Raw genomic sequence first — 23095 nt, 5'->3', positions numbered from 1 at the left:
GGGGAATGGTGAGTAATGTGTACTGATTCACTGCACCCCGTGCTGATGATGATGCGCGGGGAGCAGTGAATACAGCCGCACATGATCACTCCAGGCTGTAGTTGCCAGGAGTGATCATGCGGGCCGGCTGTTTATCCCTCGCCCATCATCCCACCCACCTGTCAGTGCCAGCTTCAGCGCTGAGAGATAATGGGCGGGATGATGGGCGTGCATATTAAATGAGCGGGCCCACGTGGTCACGGCAGGCTGCTATCAAATAAATAAGGAATAACGTTTGGAACTCCATTCTAAGTCTGAACTGGGTGCAAAAAACCTAAATAAACATCACTATATGGAGATAAGGTATGCACACCAGTGACTATGCAAGGGGAATACATGTAATAGCAGAAACTGCTGTGTGAATACTGACATGAAAAATTCAATAGCTATATTTAAGAATGAAAATATGAAAAATGGAATCTGCATTACTGCTATGAACATATGAATAAAGAGAAATTTAGCTACTGAATTGATCAATGCAATAGAGCCCCAACACTACGCCAAAGTATTTCTCTACGTTGGGGTCCCTAGCTTGTGTGTGTCCTCTCATGCAGTTAAAAAACTTACCGTATATGGGAAGCTGAGACCCAGGCTATATATACGTATCATGTGGATTGGCAATAGGTGGGAGTGGGGTGGATTCACAAACGAAAAACTACTAACAAATAAGGAATAACGTTTGGAACTCCATTCTAAGTCTGAACTGGGTGCAAAAAACCTAAATAAACATCACTATATGGAGATAAGGTATGCACACCAGTGACTATGCAAGGGGAATACATGTAATAGCAGAAACTGCTGTGTGAATACTGACATGAAAAATTCAATAGCTATATGTAAGGCTACTTTCACACATCCGGTTTGAGCAGTGCGGCTCAATCCGGCTGTGAAACCTATGCAACGGATGCGGCGAAAACACCGCATCCTTTGCATAAGTATTTACATGCGGCCGGTCTGTTTTTTTCCGGTTGCGGCACGCTACTGAGCATGCGCAGTGGAAGAAACCGCATGCGGCGGCCGGATGCGTTTTTTTCCGCATCGCGCCGCATCCGGCGTCTATAGGCATGCATTGAAAATGCGCCGCAGCGGCCGGATGCGGCGCGATGCGTTTTTTTTTTGCCGGACAAAAAAACGTTGCAAGACACGTTGCCTCCGGCTACTTTCACACATCAGTTTTTTCCCATCAGGTACAATCCGGAAAAAAACGGGTTAAAACGGATCCGGTACCGCATCCGTTTTATCCCCATAGATTTGCATTGTTACCGGATTGTACCTGATGGCTTTGTGTTGCATCCGTTTTTTTCCGGATGCGGCAAAATTTATCAAAGCGGCGGCCGGAGGACGACATGTCCGTTTTTGGCCAGCAGCACGCAGGCACGGACCCGCTTTAGTCTATGGGTCCGTGCCTGCACGTACCGCACACGGAGTATGTCCATGTTCAGCACGTTTCGTGCGTGTGCGTTTTTACACTAGCGATCTTTTCTTTTGTTTTTTTTTAAATTAAATTCAGTATACTTACCTTTTTTTATGCTGTTCTCAGTCATACTTACATTGGCGCTCGGTTTTTTTCTTCCCCCGGCTCATACCGCTCCCCGATCACCAGCGTGGCGAGGAACAGCTGTGCAGAGAATACGAGGCAACAATTACTTTGAATATGCCGGCCGCTCATTAATCAATCTCGTATTCCCTGCTTTCCCCACCCACAGACGCCCGTGATTGGTTGCAGTCAAATAGGAATAACGTTTGGAACACCATTCTAAGTCCGAACTGGTTGCAGTCAGACACGCCCCCCACGCTGAGTGAGGTGTCTTCTGCAGCTCTGGTCACCTTCATGCAGCAGAGCTGGATGCGACGCTGGACCATCCTGGATAACGCTGGACATGGAGGGCTTTTTCGGGCTTATTAAATTGGTGAGCAAGGCAATTTGTTAGTGTTTTTTTTTTCTAATAAAGGATTGTTCGGTTGTGTGTGTGTTTATTTACTGTAATTTACAGATTAATCATGGAAGGTATCTCGGGGAGACGCCTGACATGATTAATCTAGGACTTATTGACAGCTATGGGCTGCCAAAAACTCCTTATTACCCCGATTTGCCCACGCACCAGGGCAAATCGGGAAGAGCCGGGTTTAGTCCCAGAACTGTCGCATATAATGTATGCGTCAATTCTGGGCGGCTGCTGACTGATATTGTTAGGCTGGGGGGCTCCCCATAACGTGGGGCTCCCCATCCTGAGAATACCAGCCTTCAGCTGTATGGCTTTATCTGGCTGGTATTAAAATTGGGGGGGACCGCACGCCGGTTTTTTAAATTATTTATTTATTTATTTTACTGCACAGTATAGACACGCCCACCGGCTGCTGTGATTGGGTGCAGTGAGACAGCTGTCACTCAGCATGGGGGGCGTGTCTGACTGCAACCAATCACAGGCGTCTGTGGGTGGGGAAAGCAGGGAATACGAGATTGATTAATGAGCGGCCGGCATATTCAAAGTAATTAGTGCCGCGTATTCTCTGCACAGCTGTTTCTCGCCGCGCTGGTGATCGGGGAGCGGTAAGTATGAGAGGCGGCTGCTCACTTCAGTCACTCGGGGGATTAGCGGTCACTGGTGAATCCTTCACAGGTGATCGCTAATCAGTACGCGGCACACAGACAGAGCCGCGGCATGATAATGAAGTCGGGTGAAGTTCACCCGAGTTCATTCTCATCGCGCAACTCTGTCTGCTGTCAGCCAACATGTATCAACGACATTGTGCAACACACAAACGGACATTCCACACGGACATTCCACGTACACATACACGGGCATTTTACACACAAACACGGACATTTTACATGTACACACGGCTCGCATACGCCATCACACGGATGCCATACGTACCGGAGAAACGCCCCAAAAAAACAGAACACGGACCTGAAAAACGGACCGTGTCACACGGACAATTTTTTTGCGGAAGTGTGTTTTAGGCCTTCGTTGGGGTCCCTAGCTTGTGTGTGTCCTCTCATGCAGTTAAAAAACTTACCGTGTATGGGAAGCTGAGACTGGGTGCAAAAAACCTAAATAAACATCACTATATGGAGATAAGGTATGCACACCAGTGACTATGCAAGGGGAATACATGTAATAGCAGAAACTGCTGTGTGAATACTGACATGAAAAATTCAATAGCTATATGTAAGAATAAAATGTGAAAAATGGATTGCCAATCTACATAATACGTACATATAGCCTGGGTCTCAGCTTCCCATACATGGTAAGTTTTTTAACTGCATAAGAGGACACACACAAGCTAGGGACCCCAACGTAGAGAAATACTTTGGCGTAGTGTTGGGGCTCTATTGCATTGATCAATTCAGTAGCTAAATTTCTCTTTATTCATATGTTCATGGCAGTAATGCAGGTTCCATTTTTCACATTTCATTCTTACATATAGCTATTGAATTTTTCATGTCAGTATTCACACAGCAGTTTCTGCTATTACATGTATTCCCCTTGCATAGTCACTGGTGTGCATACCTTATCTCCATATAGGCAGGCTGCTACAGCCTGCTCGTGCCCCCGATGACCCGCTCCACCACAGCACCCTCATTCCCCGCAGCCCTGCATTTAGACCATAAGACGCACCCCCCACTTTCCCCCAACATTTGGGGGAAAAAAACTGCATCTTATGGTCCGAAAAATACGGTATATTAGTCTCCCAAACAATTCTGACATGTTATTTTTTAAGAAGAATGTTCTTTGCAAACATTTTCCTTACAAGTGGAATAATATCGCTCATTTTTCCTCTCCATGTTTCTTGGACACATGAAACAACGCTTTCGTTTTCTTTCTCCTGGCTCTGGAATAATCTGAAACTGTATGCCACACTGTTTCATTGCTTCTTTAGTTTGCTTTGGCAAGCATTTCAAGTTGCTTCGTGTGAGGCATTACAAGATCCTGACAAAGGTCCTTCAAGAATATGCGTCTCCTGTCCTTACTCTTTGCATGAAATTCCGGATGAGTTTCTGCATAAATAATGAATTAATTTAGGGCTGCTACAGAAAGCATATTTGAAAATAGTACTACAGGCCATCGTTTTGTTTGCCTCTTACATGAATATTCTCCCACCATCTCATCCATTTTATCTACACCTCCTTTTGTTGTATTCTAATGCAGGACGATTTCTGGTTTCAATTTTTTGTCATTGCTGTCAGCACTGCAATCGTGATGCATGGTACTGAGTAAAATCCCAGATTTCTCCTTCTTCGCCTTGTAAGATACCAAAGTCGCTTTGTTATTGAATCCAAAGACACTCTCATAAAGTGTTCGCTGACGATTGTGTTTGAGTGCTGCTGGAATTTCTCGTCTGTTTTGCTTTATAGTACCAATAAGTGTAATGGCTTTTTGCAAGCAGAAAATTGCCTAGTTCAACATTGGTGAAATAATTGTCCATGGTGATGCTTCTACCTGAATTGAATATTGGAACAGCAAGAGTTTTGACTATTTCAGACCCCAGATCCTTCTGTACTGGTGCACCAACCTCTTTGTCACAGTAGATTATGCCATTTATGCCATAATAATTTGCAGAATCACACATTCAGAAGATTTTTATTCCGTACTTGGCTGGCTTGCTGGGCATGTATTGTATGAACTTGCAGCGTCCTCTGAACGGTAGAAGTTGCTCATCTACAGTAACATTAGTACTAGGATTGTAAAGTTGTGTGTAATTTTTAATAATATGTTCCAGATATAACTGATAGGGGCTAATTTGTCTGTTTCAAGCCTCGCTGCACGAGTTCGCTTATCATCAAAGCGAATGATTCTGCTAATTTCCTCATATCATATCACATATGCCCTTATCATTCTCTCCAAAAATCACATGACATCGTCACATGTTATTATCCACACCCTGGCCCCTCCACCAGCATTACTGAGTAAAATAAAGTAACTTGAGACACAAACACTGCTGAGAACATGATAAAAATAGCGGGAGCCTAAAAGGCCCCCACTCCGTATAGATGTAGTTTTCAAAAAACAAGCATTGTTACACCAAAATGCCTATGAAAAAAATTATATGAACAACTAGATATTATTAACAATGACATACTTGAGGAATACCTGGAGTTTCAAAATTCTAACTAAAGTAATTTTGCAGATAATAGCAAAAATGTAAGCATGGTGGCCTAAAATGCCTCCAATATGTGTTCTAAAGGCTACTTTACACACTGCGATATCGGTCCCGATATCGATAGTGTGGGTACCCGCCCCCATCTGTTGCGCGACACGGGCATATCGTTGCCCGTGCCGCACAACATCGCCCAGAGCCGTCACACATACTTACCTGTCCGGCGACGTCGCTGTGACCGGCGAACCGCCTCCTTTCTAAGGGGGCGGTCCGTGCGGCGTCACAGCGACGTCACTGAAACGTCACTGAACCGCCGCCCAATAGCAGCGGAGGGGCGGAGATGAGCAGGACGTAACATCCCGCCCACCTCCTTCCTTCCTCATAGCGGCCGGGAGGCAGGTAGGGAGAGCTTCCTCGCTCCTGCGGCGTCACACGCAGCGATGTGTGCTGCCGCAGGAACGAGGAACAACTTCGTTACTGCTGCAGTAACGATAATTGAGAATGGACCCCCGTGTCGCCGATTAGCGATTTTGCACGGTTTTGCAACGATGCAAAATCGCTTATCGGTGTCACACGCAACGGCATCGCTAATGCGGCCGGATGTGCGTCACAAAATCCGTGACCCCAACGACTCCGCATTAGCGATGTCGCAGCGTGTAAAGCCCGCTTAAGGTTAATATACACAGGAAATCAAAATTAGAACAATTTCCTAAATGTTGCGGTCATTGTGTAGTCCTATGTGATGATGTCCTAACGTGAAAAATCTAGCAGTATTTTAAGCTTATTACATAAAGTAAAATTATTCCAAAGCACATAATAAAAATGTAAATGAGATAAATGAAAAAGAAAACTGATCAAAATTGGAGAACACTTTCAGATACCTAAGTTTATTGTTGTTAATCTGGCACCTGGTTCTAATTTCCTTAATTATCTGAAAAACCCTGTCTAACAGGTAGAGATGAGCGAACCGGTCGTGGTTCGGCTCGAGTTCGGTTCGCCGAACGGAGGTCCCATTCGAGTTCGGTTCGTCGAACGTTCGACGAACCGAACTCGAACTGCATAGGAAACAATGGCAGGCATTCACAAACACATAAAAACACCTAGAAAACACCCTCAAAGGTGTCCAAAAGGTGATAAACAACTCACAACACAACAAAAACACATGGGAAAGTGACAAGGACATATACTCATGCGAAAACAAAAGAGCTGGACAAGAAAAAAGAGGAGGACACACAGATATATGAGTATATGCAAGGAAACGTCGATACCATTACTGTGCAACTTGAGCCCTGCTCATTTTAGGCTTCCAATCTGGAAAAATTGACTGAGCTTGCCACGTACGCCTTGGGGATCTTGTCGTGTCCTGCAGCCAGCGTTCTCTCGGAACCCGTCTTCAGTGCTGCTGGGGGTCTGCTGGCAGATAAGCACACGTGTCTGTCCACTGACAATGTGGACATGGCTTTCAGAGGACTTTTCTTCCCCTGGGTCAGCCAGGGGAGGCGAAAGGCACGCGTATTTTTGAGAGTGCTTCATGCAAAGCATCTTTTTCTTTTTCAAAAGGGTGGTCAACTGATGCCAGTCAAGTGGGGTGTGTGTGGCCCAATTAGCGGAAACGAGGGAGACTGTGGTTGGAGTCCCCTCGCTTTTGAAAAAAGAACCAAGATGAACAAGTCATGGCTCTCAGAGGACTTTTCTTCCTCTGGGTCATCCAGGGGACGTGAAAGGCACGCGTATTTTTGAGAGTGCTTCATGCAAAGCATCTTTTTCTTTTTGAAAAGGGGGATCAAGTGATGCCAGTCAAGTGGGGTGTGTGTGGCCCAATTAGTGGAAATGAGGGAGACTGCGGTTGGAGTCCCCTCGCTTTTGAAAAAAGAACCAAGATGAACAAGTCATGGCTCTCAGAGGACTTTTCTTCCCCTGGGTCATCCAGGGGACGTGAAAGGCACGCGTATTTTTGAGAGTGCTTCATGCAAAGCATCTTTTTCATTTTGAAAAGGGGGATCAAGTGATGCCAGTCAAGTGGGGTGTGTGGCCCAATTAGTGGAAACGAGGGAGACTGTGGTTGGAGTCCCCTCGCTTTTGAAAAAAGAACCAAGATGAAGAAGTCATGGCTCTCAGAGGACTTTTCTTCCCCTGGGTCATCCAGGGGACGTGAAAGGCACGCGTATGTTTGAGAGTGCTTCATGCAAAGCATCTGTTTCATTTTAAAAAGGGGGATCAAGTGATGCCAGTCAAGTGGGGTGTGTGTGGCCCAATTAGTGGAAACGAGGGAGACTGTGGTTGGAGTCCCCTTGCTTTTGAAAAAAGAACCAAGATAAACAAGTCATGGCTCTGAGAGGACTTTTCTTCCCCTGGGTCATCCAGGGGACGTGAAAGGCACGCGTATTTTTGAGAGTGCTTCATGCAAAGCATCTTTTTCATTTTGAAAAGGGGGATCAAGTGATGCCAGTCAAGTGGGGTGTGTGGCCCAAGTAGTGGAAACGAGGGAGACTGTGGTTTAAGTCCCCTCGCTTTTGAAAAAAGAACCAAGATGAACAAGTCATGGCTCTCAGAGGACTTTTCTTCCCCTGGATCATCCAGGGGACGTGAAAGGCATGCGTATTTTTGAGAGTGCTTCATGCAAAGCATCTTTTTCATTTTGAAAAGGGGGATCAAGTGATGCCAGTCAAGTGGGGTGTGTGTGGCCCAATTAGTGGAAACGAGGGAGACTGTGGTTGGAGTCCCCTCGCTTTTGAAAAAAGAACCAAGATGAACAAGTCATGGCTCCCAGAGGACTTTTCTTCCCCTGGGTCATCCAGGGGACGTGAAAGGCACGCGTTTTTTTGAGAGTGCTTCATGCAAAGCATCTTTTTCATTTTGAAAAGGGAGATCAAGTGATGCCAGTCAAGTGGGGTGTGTGTGGCTCAATTAGTGGAAACGAGGGAGACTGTGGTTGGAGTCCCCTCACTTTTGAAAAAAGAACCAAGATGAACAAGTCATGGCTCTCAGAGGACTTTTCTTCCCCTGGGTCATCCAGGGGACATGAAAGGCACGCGTATTTTTGAGAGTGCTTCTTGCAAAGCATCTTTTTCATTTTGAAAAGGGGGGTCAAGTGATGCCAGTCAAATGGGATGTGTGTGGCCCAATTAGTGGAAATGAGGGAGACTGTGGTTGGAGTCCCCTCGCTGTGTTTTACATGATTTTCGAAGGGCATGACATGACTAAGAGGTTGAGTTTCATCATCTGCAACATGTTGGCAACAGAAAGGCTGCCTTTACACCCTTTTGAGACCGAGGATTTTCAAGACCTTATGCCCATTGCAGTGCCCCAAGAGCCGATGGCCAGTCGTCACTCCTTCTCCAAGAAAGGCATGCCCGCGCTACACAGCAGGTTGCACACAACCTCACCGATTCCTTGAGAAACTCTGTGCGTGACAGGGTGCATTTCACCACAGATACTTGGACCAGTAAGCATGGACAGGGGGGTTACATGTTGCTGACTGGGCACTGGGTAACTATGGTGAGAGATGGAGAAGGGTTTGCTGTACAAGTCTTGCCGTCCCCACGACTTGTGTGTCAATCCTTCCTCTGTATGTACAAGTTCCTCCACTGCTTCTGCCTTCTCAACCTCGCGTGGGTCCTCCACCTCAGCCCAAACCCTGTGTGGTCAGGCCACCCTTCCTTGTAACTGCTCCCAAGGAATCCAACACACCTCCTTACTATGCTGGCAGCAGAGCTCAAGGCCATCAGGCGGTCAAATGTTTACTTGAAATGTAGGGGAAATGTGAGACACTGCTGAGGAATTGTGGACGGTTAGCTCTGGAGAGTTAGACCGAGTTTCATCAATGGTTGTCTCCACTCAACCACCAGCCAGGGATGGTCGGGTGCGACAATGATGCAAACCAGTCTGCGACCCATCTTCAGGGAAATGTGACACACGTGCCTTTTATGGCTCACGTGTTGAACCTGGTTGTCCAGCAATTTTTAAAACACTATCCCGGCCTACATGGCCTTCTGACCAGGGCACGGAGTAACGCCTGCCTGGATCGACACACTCAGATGGGCTGTAAAGGATAGGCTAGAGGGAAGCCACTCACCAAGCTGGACACCCAGAACCCTGAAACCCTTTAACCCCTATACAGTGATTTGGAATTACACAGGGCCCAAGTTGATCAATACTTGTGGAAGGCTGCAGTTCCAGAGAATAGTAGTCATGCAGGGTCAAAATATTAATTGAGGAAGAGGAACAGAATGGGATGGCCAGGACTTAATCAGAAAACAAGCAGAGGTGAAATGCGGATTGGCCAACGAGGTACATAAACAGCAAGCAGGAAAAGTAGTCACAGGTAACAAGCACACAAAATCATAAAACTGAACTGGGGGTAACAGTAACAAGAGGTTCATAGCTTTGTCTGGCAGTGGTCTGCAGACAGGAGGGGCCTAAAAAAGGGTGCGGTGTATTCCCATTGGTAGTAGCTGAATGATGGTAATTCATCTGTGAGATACCCACCACCTACATTCAGCCTGTTGTTCTGCATCTGTCAAGGTAACGCAACCCAGTGGGTGACCATAACCTGCGTCCACCTGCGCCGCTGGCATCGACTCCTTTCCCATCATCAGCACTATGCACGAAAGGAACACGTTGTCACCTGGCGACCGGAGTACAAATTGATTGAGTGGACTACGTTGGTGACTTAACAGCCGTGTGCGGCAATGATGCAAACTTGTCTGCGGCCCTTCGTCAGGGCAATGTGACACAAATGCCTTGTACGGCTCACGTGTTGAATCTGATTCTCCAGCAATTTTTAAAATACCATCCCGGCCTACATGGCCTTGTGCAGCGGGCACGCTGCTATGTGCTCACTTTCATCCTTCGCACCCAGCAGCTCAACAACTTTCATCGCTCCTGAAGTCTTAGGGTCTGGCGGTTAAACGCCTGAAATGCGATGTTCCGACACGCAGGAATTTGAATCTGCACATGTTGCAGCGTGTGTGGCAGCACCGCAGAGCCCTGCTGAAATACGGTATGACGTATACCCTGGGCTAACTTGATCCAGAGGTGGTGCAGATCACGCTGCTGGAGTGGTGTCAGATCAAGGACCTATGCACCCTTCTACACAGTTTACAAATATCGACGAAGATCTTTAGCACTGGCGATGCCATTCTCAGCGTGACAATTCTGGTCATCTACAAGATGGAGCACACTGTATGCATTATTCGGAGTCATGTGTTGGTCCAAGAGGAAGGGGAGGAAGTACAGGAGGAGTCATATGCAGAAGGGATAATAAGATCTACAAGGTCCAGACGGTGAGCGGCACCTAGGCGGAAGTCAAGGGACGGTGGGGGAGAGGGATTAACAAGGGCGCATAGTATCTGCAAAAATTGTTGAGGAAGGTGCAGGAGCCCATGAAGAAATGGAGGACGAACTGGCGATGAGCATGGAAGACTCAGCAGATGAGCGAGAGCTTGCTCACATTTAGGTTGTGCGAGGTTGGGGGGAGAGGGCAGAGGAAGGAGGCACGATTCTCACCTCTCTGCCACCAACACACCAAGGACTTGGTCCTCCTGGATGCACAAGACACATGAGCGCCTTCTTGCTGCACTACCTACAACATGACCCTCGGATTGTACGAATTCGAAGTAATGCTCACTACTGGGTTGCCACACTGTTAGATCCCCGGTACAAGACAAAATTTGGCGAAATAATTCATGCCATAGAAAGGGACGCACGTATACAGGAGTATCTGCAGAAGGTGGTACGGATTCTTAGATCTGCTTTTCCAGTAAACACCAGTGCTGCACAGAGTGAATCTCAACGCTTTGTCATGGATAGGAGGAAATGGTCTTTTACTTGTCCATATCTGAGGGACCGAGGGCTGGCTACTGTGCTGAGATGGCATTGAGTACGGTGTCCCTGCAGAGTTGCACTTTTGGTCATATACCAAATGAGTTCAAAAAGGACAGATGCTGGTGGAAAGGGGAACAGGTGTGTTGGAAAGGGGAAAAAAGTTTTTGTCCGTGGGTTTGTTGGTTAAGCAAATGTAAGATTTGATGAAGAAACACCATCTGTTACGGTGGGACTGGCAGATTTGGATAAGGTGGTATATACTATGTTACCGCTATATAACGAAAATTAATAAGAAAAGAAAGAGAAAGGTATATATCCCCATCAGCAGTCAATGTCCACCGTGCTCCCAGATGGAAAAGGAGAGGTTGGCAACTGGAAAGTTAGGTGGAGGATACAGATCTGTGAGGCTATGAAACTAATAGTTGCCTGAACCGAGTTAGACGCCACTCAGATCTTGAGACTGGGAGCCCTGTTAGCGTCACAGGGTCCACATGCCCACCCAGCCCAGGAACTCCCTGTTAACATCACAGGGGCCATTCAGTATCCTGACCATGTGCATTGGGGCCACACTTGTGGACAGCAGGCGCATCAGCAGCAGCAGGCCTGTTAATGCCACTGGGCTGCACAAGCAGGACTTGTAGGACAGGAGCTGGTCTTAACCGTTCTGCGTTACCAACTGTGGTGGCGGCCTGCATCGACGCCCTATCCCTGCCTACCTCTGGCCTAAAGCCGCAATGAGTTCAACACATGGAGGTGTGCTCTTTCGGAGCATAATAGAAGACTGCACACCTCCTTGTTGGCTCCAGCCCGTTTTATAACCTTGGTCCGCCCCAAACCAGGGTGGACCACAATGCACCTCCTGGAGACAAAAGCAGAGTGACACGTCATGAGTGGCATAACTAGCGTCCTATTTGGAACCGAAACTTCAATAATGACCTTATGGCTGCCACGACACAAACACCTCACCAGTTATCGTCTGACCATCAATAATGAGGTGACAAGTCATAGGGGCGGGCCTCTGCAAGCCATTTGGGAGTGGCCTAGCCACATTGTCAGGACACCGGATGCCCTGTGGTCTATATGGGCCCCCCACATCAGGGGCAGGGTCAAAGAGTTCATTACCGGACCTAGTCTCTGAAGCAGTAAGTGCCTGAGCATGCTCAGTTGCATGAAATACAGTCTCTGAAAAAAGACTATCAGCTTTAGCATGGTGTCTAGGCACAAAACAGGACTTAGACCCGGCACGGAATGCAAGTACCTGTGCAAAGAGGCTTTTCGCACTAAGTGTGGGAGCATGCGCTGTATCCCGAAATGAAGACTTAGCGTCAGGAATGGCACAGTCAGGCTAAGCATACTCACTAGGCGAAACACTGTAGTTAGGCTGCTGCTGTGGTAAATCGGCACACGCATGCGCACTAGCTGCCTCTCCACACTTACACGTGGAGGAGAAATTGCTCTTCGGGTGTGGACTTGGAGATGCTGTCTATGAACAGAAGGAAAAACTAAAGGAAGCATCACTTTCTATCCCTCCGAATTATCAAATGCAGCAATGAATTCCCTGAGTATTCTATAAAATTAGCGTAGCAAAATGTGCATGAGGGTGTCATGCAGAGGTGCTGCAAATAGATTTGCACCAGTGGGACAATAATGGAAGTCCAACAGGCAGTTCTATGATGCCACTAAATGGCAGTATTTTTTGCTATCATTATAGCTTATTAAAAACAGAGCAGGAGGATGTCCTGCACAGGTGCTAGAAATAGCTTGGCACCAGTGGGGCACTAATGGAATACAACAGCCAGTTCTATGATGCCACTAAATGGCAGTATTTTTTGCTATCATTATAGCTTATTAAAAACAGAGCAGGAGGGTGTCCTGCACAGGTGCTAGAAATAGCTTGGCACCAGTGGGACAATAATGAAATACAACAGCCAGTTCTATGATGCCACTAAATGGCAGTATTTTTTGCTATCATTATAGCTTATTAAAAACAGAGCAGGAGGGTGTCATGCTGAGGTGCTGCACATAGATTTGCACCAGTGGGGCACTAATGGAGTACAACAGCCACTTCTTGTATGCCACTAAGTTTACTCAATTTTTGGTATTATAATGTCTTAGTAAGTAACAATGAGTTTGAGTGTGCAATGCAGGCAGAGGTGCTGCAAATATCTTTGCACTAGTGGGACAATACAGAAGTCAAGCAGCCACTTTTTGTATGCCACTAAGTTGCAGCAGTTTTTGCTATTATTATAGCTTTTAAAAACAGAGCAGGAGGGTGTCATGTAGAGGTGCTGTAAATAGCTTGGCACCTGTGGGGCACAAATGGAGTACAACAGCCACTTTTTGTATGCCACTAAGTTGCAGCAGTTTTTGCTATTATTATAGCTTTTAAAAACAGAGCAAGAGGGTGTCATGCAGAGGTGCTGTAAATATCTTGGCACCTGTGGGGCACAAATGGAGTACAACAGCCACTTTTTGTATGCCACTAAGTTGCGGCAGTTTTTGCTATTATTATAGCTTTTAAAAACAGAGCAGGAGGGTGTCATGCAGAGGTGCTGTAAATAGCTTGGCACTAGTGGGACAATACAGAAGTCCAACAACCACTTTTTGTATGCCACTAAGTTGCAGCAGTTTTTGCTAGTATAATGGCTTAGTAACAATGAGTTTGAGTGTGCAATGCAGGCAGACGTGCTGCAAATATCTTTGCACTTCTGGGACTATACAGAAGTCTAATAGCCACGTTTAGAATGCCACTACGTTCACTCAGTGTTTGCTAGTATAATGGCTTAGTAACAATGAGTTTGAGTGTGCAGTGCAGGCAGACGTGCTGCAAATATCTTTGCACTAGTGGGACAATACAGAAGTCCAATAGCCACGTTTAGGATGCCACTAAGTTCACTCAGTGTTTGCTAGTATAATGGCTTAGTAACAATGAGTTTGAGTGTGCAATGCAGGCAGACGTGCTGCAAATATCTTTGCACTACTGGGACTATACAGAAGTCCAATAGCCACGTTTTAGGATGCCACTAAGTTCACTCAGTGTTTGCTAGTATAATGGCTTAGTTACAATGAGTTTGAGTGTGCAGTGCAGGCAGATGTGCTGCAAATATCTTTGCACTAGTGGGACAATACAGAAGTCCAACAGCCACGTTTAGGATGCCACTAAGTTCACTCAGTGTTTGCTAGTATAATGGCTTAGTAACAATGAGTTTGAGTGTGCAAAGGGCAGGAGGGTACAGTGGCAGGGTTTTGGGTCTCTTTGTAGAGGAAAGGAAGCCTGCCTTTCTATCCCTCTTAATGGGGAAATGCAGCGAGGAAATCCCTGACCTTAGCTACACAGACGCTGTCATCTTGTGTAGCTGTTAAACTCTGTTTTCACGGACCTGTCACCTATGGCTCTGACCCTGCCGGTATGAGCCCTTAAAAGGACTGATAGAAAGTGCTATCCCTATTCTGTATAGCGCTGTGTATAGAGCGTACACAGCAGTATCGGCGATAGGAGCTGCGCCAGTGATGACTGACACCAAGGACGCAGAAGGCAGATAATGGCGTGCTGGAGGAAAATGTCTGGTTTTATAATGCACATGGACATCCTATCACACATGCCGTTGCTTCTCTGGCTAAAAGTCCACTTAGCTGTGTGTGTGTCTGGGATTGGATGACATGCTGGCCCGCCCCACTACACGCGCGCGCTTAGGGAAGGAAAAAAAATTATCCATTATCCATACAGCAGTGATCTGAATGCGCTGTTCCCGCACACTATACACTGAAATGTCATAATAGTGTGAGTCCCAGAGTGACTTACACTATTACAGCGGAAAGCTAGCTGGGAATTAGCTGGTCTTTTTGCTGCTAGAACCGTTCTCGAACATATCTAGAACTATCGAGCTTTAGCAAAAAGCTCAAGTTCTAGTTCGATCTAGAACAGCCCCCAAAATCACTCGAGCCGCGAACTGGAGAACCTCGAACCGCGAACCGCGCTCAACTCCAGTAACAGGCAGCCTAACTTTCCAGTTTGCGCTGACTTTGCAAAAATAGTGGGCGATTCCAAAGTGACTGCAACCCAGGTTGTCTAGCTGAAGGCCAAATTGGGGAACTTATCAGCCATTCCAAGTCTGTGATTTTGACAATATTGCATCCTTACAACATCACAAACTCTTTCAAGTCCCTGAAGAAGGCTGGTCACCCTCAAAAGACAAATGCAAGAGGACAAGATAATGCGGAGCATCTCCATGGGTAATCATTTTGACACTTCAGCTGGAATTGCTCTCTAGTTCAGCACTGAACAGGGCAAGGATCTGTCTCATCATACCGTGTCACAACGTTTAATAGCATTTGGACTGACAGCCCACTCTGCAGTGACCAAACCGCTCATTAGCAGAAAGAATCAAAAGGCTAGACTTACTTTTGGTGAGGAGCAGGTTGTGTGGACAGAGGAGAAATGGTCCACAGTTCATTGTAGTGATAAAAGCAAGTTTAATTTATTTAGGTCTGATGGGAAACATTATGTACATTGAAAAACTGGGGAAAGACTGAACCTAAAGTGTGTTAAGTCAGTGAAAGGTGGTGAAGGAAGTGTCATGGTTTCGGGAAGATTTTCTGCAGCAGGAGTTTGACATCTCAGCTACATGGCAGAGTGAATGCAAGTCTGTATCAGAACCTTCTTCATCAACACGTGGTTCCTTACTTGCATTCATCACTCAATCAGCCAGCAATTTTCATGCAGGACAATGCCCCCTGTCACACAGCAAAATGAGTGAAGCAATTCCTTATAACAGAAAAAATTGAAACAATGAAATGGCCAGCCCAGAATCCTGATCTAAACCCAATAGAAAACCTCTGGAAAATCCTTGGTGACAAAGTTATGGCCAAGAAACCCACAACAGTCATAGAACTGTGGAAGAGACTGAAAGAAGAGTGCCTCAAAATCACAGCAGAGCAGTGTGAGAGACTAGTGATGTCCTGTAGCCGTAGATGTGCTGAAGAAAAGGACTGTACACGTCCTTCAAATTTGGTTTCAGATTGGTGATTGTTGTTATTTTCAGAAAATTTACTTATAATCTTTCTCTGTGCTACAGTCATTGTTGTTCTCTAATAATGATCATCACGTTTTGGGCAAAATAAAGGTTTTATGCTGATGCTGAACTTTGGATCTTTAGTAAAACACTGTTCTAGTGGCAGTGGCCCCTTAAAAAAACTTTCAAATGTTGATCAATGTAGATTACATTATATCTGAAAAAAACAAGTGATCACACATAGTGATGGGTGATCCGAACTGTAAAGTTCGGGGATCGTAACGATCACATAGTGATCGTGTACATGATTCCGAACACAAGCTTTCCTGGGAAGCTTGTGTTACAGATCGGTTCCAGTTCGGGTCCAGGGGCTGTAAAAAAGCATATTATTAAAAAACATTATGATCATACTTTCAGGTCCCGCGACGCGTCCTGCAGACTTTGTCTCCCGGCTGCTTCTGCTTCCGCATCTGATCATTTGCTGTGCCCCCGGTAAGCACCACTGCCTAAAGGACTTTCCATGATGTCATAGCCATGTGACCAGTCAGGTGTGAATGTTGTACAGACATTGTCTTACAGACTGGTCACATGACTATGACGTCATCAAAGGTCCTGTTAACTGAACTTTTACTGTCACTGTGCGAGTGTCGCATCAGCATCACAGCGCACAATCTATCAACCAGAGCAGGTCAGCTGCATGTATTTCCATGCAGCTGAGGCGCTCCTTTCCAGAGGGTGTCAGGCCATGCGGGGTGATGCAATGCAAGATGCAAGTGGAATCATCCCCTCACTATCAGCCTGCTTCTCACTCTGTACAGAGTGATGAAGCAGAGCTGACATGGCTCTCTCTGCTTCTCACTTTGTATAGACGCTGTCTGTACAGAGTGATTAAGCTGACATTGCTGTCCCTGTGAACTATGTTAGACTAAGGATTAAATAAATGTGTTCCAATTTTTATTTTCTAACTCAAAAGTGGACTAAATTTATTAAGATAATAGCTTTATCCGGCAGCCTTTTGGTTTAAGAGCAGTGTAAGAAACATTAATTTTGATAAATTCATCCATTTAGGATGACAATATTTGTCCAATGATGGCAGTCCTGCTAAATTTAATCTGCTGCCAGATTTCTAACATACAACACATGTTAAACTTTGAGAAAATTTTCCTAGTGAATGACATACAGCTACTAGTCTCATATAACACAACAAAGCTAATAATTCTTTCACAGTGGTCTCTGGAATTCAAGTTTTAAAGAAACTTTGTATACTTAAGGTTTATCACTTATTGTGAGGCCTGAACCTACTTATAATCTGGTGATCCCTTTAGTGTTTCCATTTATATTCAAATGCTGATCTTTTGAATATTATATTAGTTGGATTACTCTACTGGTGGCTGGAGTAATTATTCTATGCTAACAACACTTTAAAGAGGTTTTCTGCTACTTGGACAACCTCTTCCTAAACATCAGGTTTCTCTTCATTGAAATAACATTATACTCACCTCCAAAGCCAATGCTGTTCCAGCGGTGTTGACAGTCTTTCTTCTAGGGCTCATGTGACTTTGCTATGCCACACAAGTTCTGTGCTCAACCAGCGCTAGTTTCACTCTCTCCACTCTTAAGGGTACTTTACATGCTGCGACTTTGCTATGTGCGACATTTGGTGACTGCTGCCGTAGCGAACATTATCACTATGGCAGTGTCACACGCACATACCTGTGCAGTAACGTCTCTGTGACCGCCGAACAATCCCTCCTTCAAGGGAGAGGTGCGTTCGGTGTCACAGCGACATCACCGCGACGTCACTAAGCGGCCGTCCAATGGAAGCGGAGGGGCGAAGATGAGCGGGATGTAACATCTCGCCCACCTACTTCCTTCTGCATTGCCGGTGGACGCAGGTAAGGAGATGTTTTTCGTTCCTGCAGTGTCACAGATAGCGATGTGTGATGCCGCAGGAATGACAAAAAACATCGTACCTGCAGCAGCAACGATATTAAGGAAAGGAGCGACGTGTCAACGATCACCGTTTTTGGACAATTTTGCGATCGTTGATCGTCGCTCCTTGGTGTCACACGCTGCGATGTCGCTACCGGCGCTGGATGTGCGTCACTAACGACATGACCCCGACGATATATCGTTAGTGATGTCGCAGCGTGTAAAGCACCCTTTAGAAGCATCAAACATCAAGAAGACATCAGAACTGTGGCTGGCCTCTCACTTCCTCCTAATGTCTGAAACATCTGAAGGCAAAGGCAGTAGAGCTGGCACTGATTGAGCTCAGGGATAATAATGTAATAACGTAATAACATCACGTGAGCCCCGGGAGAGTGCCGACCCCGCTAGAACAGCATCGGAGGTGAGTATAGACTTTGTTATCATGGTGGCTCATTGGTTAGCACTGCAATGCTGGAGTTCTGGGTTCAAATCCCCCCAAGAAAAACATCTGCAAGGAGTTTGCATGTTCTCCTCGTATTTGTGTGGGTTTCCTCCAGGTTCTCTGATTTCCTCCCACGCTCCAAAAACATACTGATAGGGAATTTGGATTTTGAGCCTCAATAGCGACAGTGTTGTCAATGTATATAAAGCGCTGTGGAAATAATAGCGCTATATAAATTAATACTTATTATTATTATTATTATTATTATTATTATTATTAATAATTGTTGCAAATATGGGGAACAAGAAGGTTGTTTTGGGTATTAAACAACTCCTTTACGTTCTAGTGATAGATACTTTTGGTGTATTTGTACACAATGCTATTGTGCTGCATATCTTTTGTCTCAGTTTTTCTAAATCATAGTATAAATGCCTTTCTGTGACAAACTATTTGAAAATCATGGTAAAAATTAGTTTTTACATCATTTCAGTAAATACCAGTAGAGAAGGCAGCTCAATTGTATCAAGTGACCATAGCATCACTCTTTTTTAAATTCTTTCTTTTGGTTATTCATAAAACTATAAAATTGCCGTTTTGTTGTGTGTTTAATCGCCGATTCACTTGTTCAACAGTGACAGTTTTATGCATAAATTACTCACTGACACATTAGGTTTTTAACTAAAGTTAAAAGGGTCTAAACCAGTGCACCAAAACAGTAAAACATTGTTCACCAGCTAAAAAGAAAGACAGTCTTGAAAAGCTTTACTTTGGCTGTTATTTCTTTCTTGTAGAATATGAAAAACACATTTATTTATAAAAAGGCAAAGTAATAACTTGCATCAGTAAAATAACTGAAATGGTTTTACTTATTTTGTCAGTTTGACTATTTTTCCCCAATAATTCATTCTCCATCCTACCCATTTCCATAAGTGACCACGTCATTCTGCTCAAAGACATGTCAGCACAAATGAAGCACAGGGCAAAGTCAATTTTTTCCTTCTTGCTTTAGACAATTTGTGCAATAAACAAGTACTGCCACTGTAATAGACGATGACAAGTAAAATAGTACATTGGCAATCAAATAGGAATAAATCAAAAGGAAAAATGAAAAGAACACAATGAAAAAGTCTTAATTTACATTCGCAGTGAAAAAATGTGCATTTATTGTTAGCCAACAATTCAAATTAATTTGCAAACTGTTAAAATATTGATTTTTTTTTCACTGCAGCTGGAAGCTTTAGTGCAATAAAAAACATAAGAAAAAAAAATAAATGTATCAATGTGTCTCATTGAGTGATGAGTGAGCATGCTAGGCACTGCTCAGTACTCACTGCTCGAGTATTGGGGTGCTTCGGCATGCCAATCATGGTAACATCTTAGCCATGTTGGCTACTGGCATTACTGGGACTGGCCAGCCACATTGTGTAATCAGGTCTACATAAGACCCATTGACGCCATGCTCGGCACACTGTACCCAAGAAATAATGTAGGGAGAGTGACTGCACCAGGCATAGTATATTATAAGGATTATTGCCTTACAGTTCTTGCTGATACAACATAAAAAAATCTTTTCTATTCTCTAATAATACAGCTCTTAGCTGCATTTAGTTTAGGGCTAGCTGCTGGAGAAGGGATGGTGTATTAGAGGCATCTATGCAGTGATTATAGCCTTACAGTCCTTGCTGCTTCAACATGAACCGCTGATAGTTGCATTTAGAATTTGGAGAGTTTCTAGAGAAGGGCTAGTTTAACAATAGAGGCATCTAGGTAGGGATAATTGCCTTTCAGTTCTTGCTGCTGCAACGTAAAACCAAAAATCCTTTTTGGGCCAAGTGTAATCTTTGCTGGAGAAGGGATAGCTGAAGTTGTTGCCTTATTGCCTTACAATCCTCGCTGCTGTAATGTAAAATAATATATCATATTCTCTAATAATACCTCTTTTAGCTGTCTTTAGTGTTGGCTAGTCGCTGGAGAAGGCATAATGTATTAGAGAAGTGTAGGCAGGGATTATTATCTTACAGTCCTTGCTGCAGCAGTGTCAAAAATCTATTCTATTCTCTAATGATACCGCTGATTTAGTGTAGGGAGAGTTGCTGGAGAAGGGCTAGTTTAGCATTAGTGGAATCTAGAAAGGGATTATTGACTTACAATCCTTGCTGCTGCAACAAAAAACAAATGTCCTTTACAGGGCTAAATTTAATCTATTATATTCTCTAAAATTACTGATCTTAAAGGGAACCTGTCACCGGATGTTTATAATACTCACCTAACAGTCGGTGCGGACTAGACTGGTCGGATGGACGTCTCTGTTCTCCGGGTCCCGCGCCTCCTCTTTCGGCCATCTTTGTCCTCCTTCTTCTGAAGCTAGAGTGGATGACGCATTCTACATCATCTACGCTAGTCGGCATTGAGGTCCCGCGCAGGCGCACTACAATACTTTGATCTACCCTACTCAGGGCAGATCGAAGTGCACCTGCGCAGGACCTCAATGCCTGCTAGTGTAATATGACGTAGAATGCATCATCCACACTAGCTTCAGAAGAAAGAGGACAAAGATGGTCGAAAGAGGAGGTGCGGGACCCGGAGAATGGAGACGTTCATCCGACCGGCTGCTCCGCACCAACCATTAGGTAAGTATTATAAACATCCGGTGACAGTTTCCCTTTAATTGCATTTAGTGTAGTACTAACTGTAAAAAGGATAGTGTATTAAGCCTGCTTTACACGTTGCAATTAGTTGTACAATCGCATTTGCGATGTGACACGCCCAGGTTGCATACGGGATCTTATGAGATCACACGTAGGTCGTTCATTTGCTGTCACACGAGCGTTAGTAGTCTATGTTAAATTGATCAATTTTGTGTGCGATCCTTTAGATCATGTGTTCTGTGACGTATGCATTGGGCACCTTTTTTTTTTTTTTACTTATTGACTTGCCAAGCGTGTGTAATGTGTAAGGATGCGTTTTTACTATGTCATCTGCCATTCAGCTCTGCTACATGGCCGCTAACAGCAGACACAGACAGCCATGTAGCAGAGCTGAATGGCAGATGACAGCAGACACAGACAGAGCCGCACTGTGAGAATGAACTCGGGTGAACCTCACCCGACTTCATGGTCATGCTGCGGCTCTGTCTGTGTCGCGCCCTGATTAGCGGTCACCTGTGAAGGGCTCACCGGTGACCGCTAAACTCATGAGTAACTGAATTGAGCAGCCCTCTCTCATATACTCACCAATCCCCGATCCCTGGCACTGCACAGCGTTCACACTGCTCCGGCGGCTTTTACTGTTTTGAAAAAGCCGGCCGCCCATTAAACAATCTCGTATTCCCTGCTTTCCCCGCCCACCGGCGCCTATGATTGGTTACAGTGAGACATGCCCCCACGCTGAGTGACAGGTGTCCCACTGCACCCAATCACAGCAGCCGGTGGGCGTGTCTATACTGTGTAGTGAAATAAATAATTAAAAAAAACGGCGTGCGGTCCCCCCCAATTGTAAAACCAGCCAGATAAAGCCATACGGCTGAAGGCTGGTATTCTCAGGATGGGGAGCTCCACGTTATGGGGAGCCCCCCAGCCTAACAATATCAGCCAACAGCCGCCCAGAATTGCGGCATACATTATATGCGACAGTTCTGGGACTGTACCCGGCTCTTCCCGATTTGCCCTGGTGCGTTGGCAAATTGGGGTAATAAGGAATTATTGGCAGCCCATAGCTGCCAATAAGTCCTAGATTAATCATGTCAGGCATCTATGAGACACCTTCCATGATTAATCTGTAAATTACAGTAAATAAACACACACACCTGAAAAAAATCCTTTATTAGAAATAAAAAACACAAACATATACCCTGGTTAACCACTTTAATCAGCCCCAAAAAGCCCTCCATGACCGGCGTAATCCAGGATGCTCCAGCGTCGCTTCCAGCGCTGCTGCATGGAGGTGACCGGAGCTGCAGAATACACCGCCGCTCCGGTCACCTCCACACAGCAACTGAAGACAGCCGCGCGATTGGCTGAGCTGTCACTGGATCCAGCGGTGGCCGCGGGTAACCTCAGTGACAGCTCAGCTGATCGTGGTACTCACCGCCGCTCCTCTCACCTCCACGCAACAACTGAGGTGAGTAGCGAGATCAGCTGAGCTGTCGCTGAGGTTACCCGCGGCCACCGCTGGATCCAGTGACAGCGGGTAACCTCACTGACAGCTCAGCTGATCGCACGGCTGTCTTCATTAGCTGCGTGGAGGTGACCGGAGCGGCTGTGTCTGCTGCAGCTCCGGTCACCTCCATGCAGCAGCGCTGGAAGCGATGCTGGAGCATCCTGGATTACGCCGGACATGGAGGGCTTTTTGGGGCTGATTAAAGTGGCTAACCAGGGTATATGTTTGTGTTTTTTATTTCTAATAAATGATTTTTTCGGGTATGTGTGTTTATTTACTGTAATTTACAGATTAATCATGGAAGGTATCTCGGGGAGACGCCTGACATGATTAATCTAGGACTTATTGGCAGCTATGGGCTGCCAATAACTCCTTATTACCCCGATTTGCCAACGCACCAGGGCAAATCGGGAAGAGCCGGGTACAGTCCCAGAACTGTCGCATCTAATGTATGCGGCAATTCTGGGCGGCTGCTGGCTGATATTGTTAGGCTGGGGGGCTCCCCATAACGTGGAGCTCCCCATCCTGAGAATACCAGCCTTCAGCCGTATGGCTTTATCTGGCTGGTTTTAAAATTGGGGGG

This window comes from Anomaloglossus baeobatrachus, chromosome 9 (genome assembly GCF_048569485.1).
Source record: "Anomaloglossus baeobatrachus isolate aAnoBae1 chromosome 9, aAnoBae1.hap1, whole genome shotgun sequence".
Taxonomy (NCBI): Eukaryota; Metazoa; Chordata; class Amphibia; order Anura; family Aromobatidae; genus Anomaloglossus; species Anomaloglossus baeobatrachus.
Note: the sequence above shows the minus strand (reverse complement) of the source record.